Consider the following 7,008-nt stretch of genomic DNA (forward strand, 5'->3'; position numbering starts at 1 on the left):
GACACCTCCGAGCTAGCTCCTCCCTAGTCTTTTCTATCCCAGCACCAGCCATCTAGTCACATAGATTCTTAATCCGAGTGATGAATGCTTCAATTGTCTCTCCTTCAGCAAACTTCTCCACTACTAGTTGATTCTCCAAGTTTTGAATCCTTCTTTGGTTTCACATTTCATAGTGACTCCTCAGTACATTCTAAGCCTCTGATGCTTTGGTTATATGATAAATCAAAGTCAGAACACTGTTAGAATAGTTTGTAAGTAAGGCACACAATGCATCTACATTCCTTTGTTTCCAAGCTCGTAGAAGATCTGTATTCAGAGGAATCATCACACTAAGGATTTGATGGGTCGGGGGGGGGGGGGGGGGGGGGGGGTGTAGGGTGTGGTTCTACATCAGTCTCTAGCATAGTATCCAAAAGCTCATAAGAATGAATGATAGTTGTAATTTTGAACTTCCACGAGGTTGTAACATCCCGAAGGCACGCGTGAACTGTCTCAATAAAAGATAATGGAATTGGATAAATGACAATTTTTTTAATTCCCCTTATCCCCCCCATCTGACTGACGAGCTGGAGGGGGAGGGGAATAGAACGAGTGATTAAGCTCCTTGGTGGAGCTTGGAGTGAGGGAGAGCCATGCGTGCTACCGCGTAGGGGAGGGAGGCACCTCACCCTCTCCCTATAAAAACCAATAGCCATCGGGGATCAAAAGAAAAAAAGGAGAAGCCGGGCAAGCTAAGTAAAAACTTGTGAGGGAGAGAGAGACTGAAGTTGTCAATCTGCTATATTGCCGTAGTGCAGAGTTGGCCGCTGTGAAGCCGCTGGAGGAAGAGATGCCACCAATCTCCTATAGCAGCCCGCCGCTGTCACCTGAAGCCATAGGTCGTGCTGCCCCATGGCCCTCGTGTCATCGCCTGGGGGAGTCATTTCCTCCCCCCACGTGCCTTTCCAGGAAGCCCTTGGAAACTTCCAAGGTTGGGCTCCCTTAGGCCCTCTTTCCTATAGCCTTAAGACTACCCCCCCTTAAAATTCCTCCGTAAGGGCTCCCTTAGGGCCTTTTTCTTATAAACTTTAAGACTACCCTTTTCTTTCCCCCCCCTGGAATTTCCCCCTTAGGGCTCTATAAGCCCCCTTTACCCCCAAATTCTCCTTGGAGGACCTTTCAGAGGTCTTTAAGCCCCTTCCCCCCAAAAGCTTTTACCTTAAAAGCCCTTTTTCTCCCCCGTATCTCAAATCCCCCTAAGGGGCCCCTTAGCCCCTTTTTTTTTCCCATGAAAAAATACTTTTTTTAGCCCTATCATACCTTGTTTTTTTCCCCCCACACGTAAAAGAAAAGAGAGTGTTAAGGGTTTTTGTGACACCTTCTTTCCCCATACAAAAACCCTTGTAAGGGTTTCTAAACCTTTTATTCCCCGTTCGTGTGAGTCTTTAAAAGGCCATTAAGCCTTTCCCATGGCTTTAAAGGGCCTTATTAGGGAAAGATTTTGAAACACCCCCTTCCCGGTTTTGAACCCTTTTCATGGTTTCTCCCCTCCTCCACAAGTATCCCTTTGAAGAGCTGCTACGAAACGAAAGAACATAAGACTCATAAAGGACGGTGGTATTTAAAAAAGAAAATTCGCAAATCTGCATCCACGACGGAACGGCTGCATTCGCGATGCCCCCTAAGAAAGCCCAAGGCACAGCCCGCAGGAGGATCGTCGCCCAGCATGCACGTGGACATCTCACCACAAGTCCAGGTTTTCCTTCCTAATTTTTATTTTTTCGTTGCTATAATTCAATCACCTGTAGATGTTTTTTGGAAATAGTATGCATTTCCCATCTTAAATATTTTGGTTAGTTTAAAAGAGCTAGCTTACGATGGACAAGTTCAGTCGTTAGTATTTCCAAGAAAACGAACAAAAAAATAAAGTGAGTAGAAAATTGATATGCATTTATTTTTTGTGCATTCAATGAACTGAAATTAGATTATTGTCCATAGTTACAAAACACAATTAAGATAATGCACTCCGTTTAAGCATGGAAGTATAAAATCATGCCGCATTATTAGACCATATCTTCTTCACAATGAGTCCTCATGGGAAGTGCTAAGAATCCATATGAAGGTGCAAGGCATGAAATGATTCCTAAGTTTCATAAATTGGTCAATTATCATTTTTCAACTGCGTAATTATTAGAAAAAGGTTGCTTGTTCAGCATGAATCTTATTCGCAAGTTATATGATGAGTAATTGGAATTAGGTTATAACCTAACCTATGCTTGATCTTAAATCAATAAGTTAGGGTTGAAAATCAATTTACGCATAGTCAATGAGTCATGTGTTAATGGAAATGATAGCGTAATTATCATCATGAATTAAACAAATTGGCATAAACCTAAACACCTCAACCCGCGGAGTACTCGTTTTAGAAAGAGTTAATTTAATTCCAAAGAATTCAATAGGATTTAATACGTGACCTAGTCGCACGTATTGCTAAAACTGAAAATCTTATACCCTGAATACTTGCCCACATTCACTGAATGTAGGGATAACGGAACGTACTTGAGAAGTGAACTAGGGTTGTCCCTAAGAATCTTACGCTAATAAGATGGAACTTGGAACCCTAGGACTGACAACATCAACCTAATGTAATTAAGAACAGATTGTTTCGTGACTCCATTTGATGGGTGAAATAGTCCAATAGTTCGATGCGACACTTGTGCAACAAGTGCAGAGTCATATGATCTTGTGATTGGATCACAAGGGGATGGCCAATTCTCTGAATGAGGTTGGCAGATGCTTACGCAAGTTATCTTGCAAGAGGATGAATAATCATCCTAATATATCTTTTCGAGGTAAAGATAATTGCTTGGAGCAAAAGAAAAACCAATAAATTGGTATAACATATGAAATTAAGGTATTGACCAAGTCGAGTTAATAGGGTACGACCCTAACCCAGGATATAGGGGATCTTGCCAAGTCGCAAGTCGAGTGCTGGATGCATTCGAAAAGAAGGATTCATTCCTTAGAAGTTGGCCAATAATAAACGACCAATGGAAATGTTTGTGCTTGTTACAAATTTAAGAGCACTGTTTTGCTTTGTTTGACCAATGAATTTAAGGATAAATGGATATCTAGTGCTTCAGGTTGAAGGCTTGAGGGAAAAGGTAGCTTCAGTTACCCCCGACTGCCTTCCTGACCCTAACCAAAGGGGTTGTTAACCGCGTCGCGAAGGTGGACCAAACCGGTTGTGAGAGGTCTCTCCATTGAGCGCTACTTGGAGCAGGAGGACACTTGGGTGCCAGGGGGGCTCTGGCCATAAATCCCTCGCCTTCCCGGCCTTGTACAAGAGGCTAACGTGACTCGCGATTGGATCTTGAGGCCCGCATACTAGTCTACGGGCAGAAACTTGGATTGGTAATCCCTGTGGATTGTTGGATAGCCTTCGGGTGGATTGTAAATAAGCCTACGGGCTGAACTTTATGTATTTTAAAGATAAATATAATGACCTGTTAAAAAGGAACTTGTTTCACATTGCTTTTCTATGTCAAGTGATATGATTATGTGAAGGAACCAGTACCTAACGGGTTAATTAAGGAAGCTGATTGATACATGTCCAACTAAATGTGCTAGATAATTAAATAACTAAAACAACCCGAGGAAAGTGCAGTGGATGGGCCATAGGTCCGTCCTACGTATGGGTGGTCCCAGTTGGCGGGGAACTTTTCTCAAAATCACGATTGACAACAGGAAGATCGTCAAAGAATACGAACAACAAAAGTGTTGACCTAGAGTTATAATTAATCCTGATTTACGCTGTTTTAGGGGAATGAAATGGGACTATGCCTTATGGGGTAGAGAGGTTGAGCTTCGCATCCCTCTCGTTTCCCATTCTCCTTGAACTAAGTGTAGCATGAATCCACTTCGGATTTGGTGTTTTTACATAAAGTAATTCCCTTGGGTTCGACGTTAGTTGCCGTTAGGAAATGACCAATAGGAAAACCCAAATTCAAGTCGGTCCTAAGTGGGAACGGCCGGAATACTTCCGCTACGTGGCAGACGCAGAAAGTCCTAGATTGCAAACCCCGTAGCATTCCATGGGAGTGCCGGCGGAGCTTTCTAGATATCCTTTCTGATGGACTGCTAAGAAGTGTCCTCATGATAACAAGTGGACATGTGATAGTTACTTCCAATGCTGTCTTGTAGAACTATGAAGCATGGAACAGGTTCTTGGTATTTTGAGTCATGTTTATGACGGCGATGCATTCCCCGCATTACCGACAAAGGGTTGAGATTATGAATATCCTAGAGCAAATCTATAATCCATCGCCTTTGTACATGGAACGAAGATGGACGGGTGCATCAGGAATCTACTATATAGCTATCCACCGATTTACATATCTACAGACCAATCTAAAGAGGATCAAGTGGTTGGAAGACCTAAAAGTCGTGAAGCTATTCATTTTTGTGGAAGCTCACGTAAATTCAAACTTTACATATTCGAGGTCAAAGGGTTGAGTTGAACTCATATGTATATGAGGAAGTAACCCGTGTAATCCCCGCCAACAGGATTAAAGTGTTGGGGCACCATGAGAAGAATGGGTTCGAAAGGAAAGGATACCCTGAACTTCCAATGACTTACCGATTCCTGAAGATCCATGACCTGAAAGCACACTATTATACAGTTCCTGTAGATAAATGTAGTACAACATTATTCTCCCCAAACTAAATGTAATAGCTGGCTTATCATCGCAAGAAATATTGTATTCTGAAAGGGCTATGCCCATATAAATACAAATAAGACTTCTTTTTATCAATGTCTGATTGTGCATTAGAATTGATAAAAAGTTAAGTGGTTAGATTGCTTGGTTGATAGCGGAATTGGAGATGTAATATAAATCAATAACGATTATCATGTAATAATGTTAAGAAACCTTTATCCAGGCACAACCCCACGTACAGGTTCCTAGTTCGCCTCCTACATCAAGTACTGTTGTAATCCAGGAAAAGAAGTTTCTTCTCAAGTAAATTAAGCTGCCCGAATTTGACGAGAGAGGCAGAACCGTCCAAGCAAATGCTGAAATTTGGATTGAATCCATGGAGGATTACTTCGAAGCAGCCGGTATTGCACCCGCCAATCAGGCTATGCTAGCCAAGCAGAAGCTCACCGGCGAAGCTAGTCTTTGGTGGAAGCAATGGTGCAGAGATCAAGGGATCGCGGAAGGATTCGTTACCTGGGAGAAGCTGAAGAAAGCCGTGTAGGGAAGATACTTACCACCTGCGTATCGCATGCAGAAAATGAATGAGTTCTACGAGCTAAAACAGTTGGGACTCACTCTTCACGCCTACTATTCTAAATTTGTCTCACTTCTTAAGTATGCACCACAGATGGACATGACACAACAGGTGTCCAAATTTTGTGTTGGTTTAAATCCACTAGTAAATACTCGTCTCGAATCTATGCGTCCATCAGATCTTCAGGATGTACTCATTTGAGCTGTGCCTATAATTCAGGAGGTGCAGTCTAGACCAAGGGGTAACAAAACCTGGTCTTATAATGACCCGAACAGAGGAGCATTCAGACCTCAGATGAAGAGAGTTCAAGGTCAAAATCAGGGACAAATAAAGAAAGCAAGGACTAATAACATCAACATATTTGTTACTACTCAAAGAAATGGCTAAAACCTCCGTTGTTTCCACTGCAAGGAGCCCGGTCACTTCAAGAGGCAATGTCCCAAACTTGGAGGAGGACATCGCCAAGCACCTTTCCAAGGAACGAGCCGTGGTCAAGGAGCCGCTACTCGAGGCAGAGGAAGAACTGCCTATGTTTCCAATAGGAAAATGTTCAAAGAAGAAGAAGATCTGACCATGGAAGCAGAGTTTAAAAGGGCGAAAGTCCATGCCACTCTACACAAGAAAGGCCCGAATCGCCAGTTCTCGGTGATCCAGACACCGTCGGACTATTAAGGTAAAAGTTTCAAGACCTTGATTGATTGTGGCAGTACACATTCCTTTATCTCACCAGCTTGTGCAAGAAGATTAGGAATAGCCATAGTAGAAGCACCTACCTTGCTTGTGGAATTGGCAAATGGTTGTGAGGTTACGTGTACCATGCAAACTGCTAAGGTGGAATTCTTTCTGGGAGGAAAAACGACTTCGGTCAAATTCAGAGTCATGAATTTAGGTATCCATGAGTGTCTACTCGGAATGGATTGGCTTAAGCCTAATGACACCCACATTCATTGTGGAAAGGGCCAAGTTTCCTTTCGAAACTCTAAAAGGGAATTAGTCACAACTCAAGGTGAGACTAGAGTGCCAAAAATCCAATTGTCCAAAGCATCTTGGATCATAAAAGGAGTCAGGAAAGGATTACCTATCTACTTAATTAAGCTCAATAAGTTAGATCAGAAGCAAGAGTCTAGTGAAGGACCTTTTGGGCTAAAGGAATACGCGGATGTATTTCCTGAAGAGTTGACAGAACTCTCGCCTCAAAGAGAAGTGGATCACGAGATTAAGCTAGTACCAGGAGTTGCGCCAATTGCAAAGAGACCTTATAGAATGTCTATACCAGAAGCAATTGAGTTGAAAGAACAACTCAAGCAACTGCTAGAACAAGGCTACATCCGTCCTAGCAACTCACCGTGGGGAGCTCCAGTACTGTTCCAGAAAAAGAAAGATGGAACACTTCGACTATGTATTGATTACAGAGGATTGAATCAATCAACGGTCAAGAACAAGTACCCTATTCCTAGAATAGATGAGCTTCTTGATCGTCTTCAGGGTGCAAAGATCTTCTCCAAGATTGATCTTAGGTCAGGTTACTATTAGATAAGGATCAAGGAAGAAGATATCCCCAAGATGGCCTTCAATACAAGATATGGACACTTTGAGTTCCTAGTTATGTCCTTCGGACTTATGAATGCACCTGTCACCTTCAACAGGTTAATGCAGGATATTTTTAGGCCATATCTTGATGACTTTGTACTCGTCTTCTTTGACGACACTTTAGTCTATTCTAAACAGGAAGAAGAT

This window comes from Lygodium microphyllum, chromosome 30 (assembly GCF_053477565.2).
Source record: "Lygodium microphyllum isolate KBCC chromosome 30, Lygodium_microphyllum_v1.1.10, whole genome shotgun sequence".
NCBI lineage: Eukaryota > Viridiplantae > Streptophyta > Polypodiopsida > Schizaeales > Lygodiaceae > Lygodium > Lygodium microphyllum.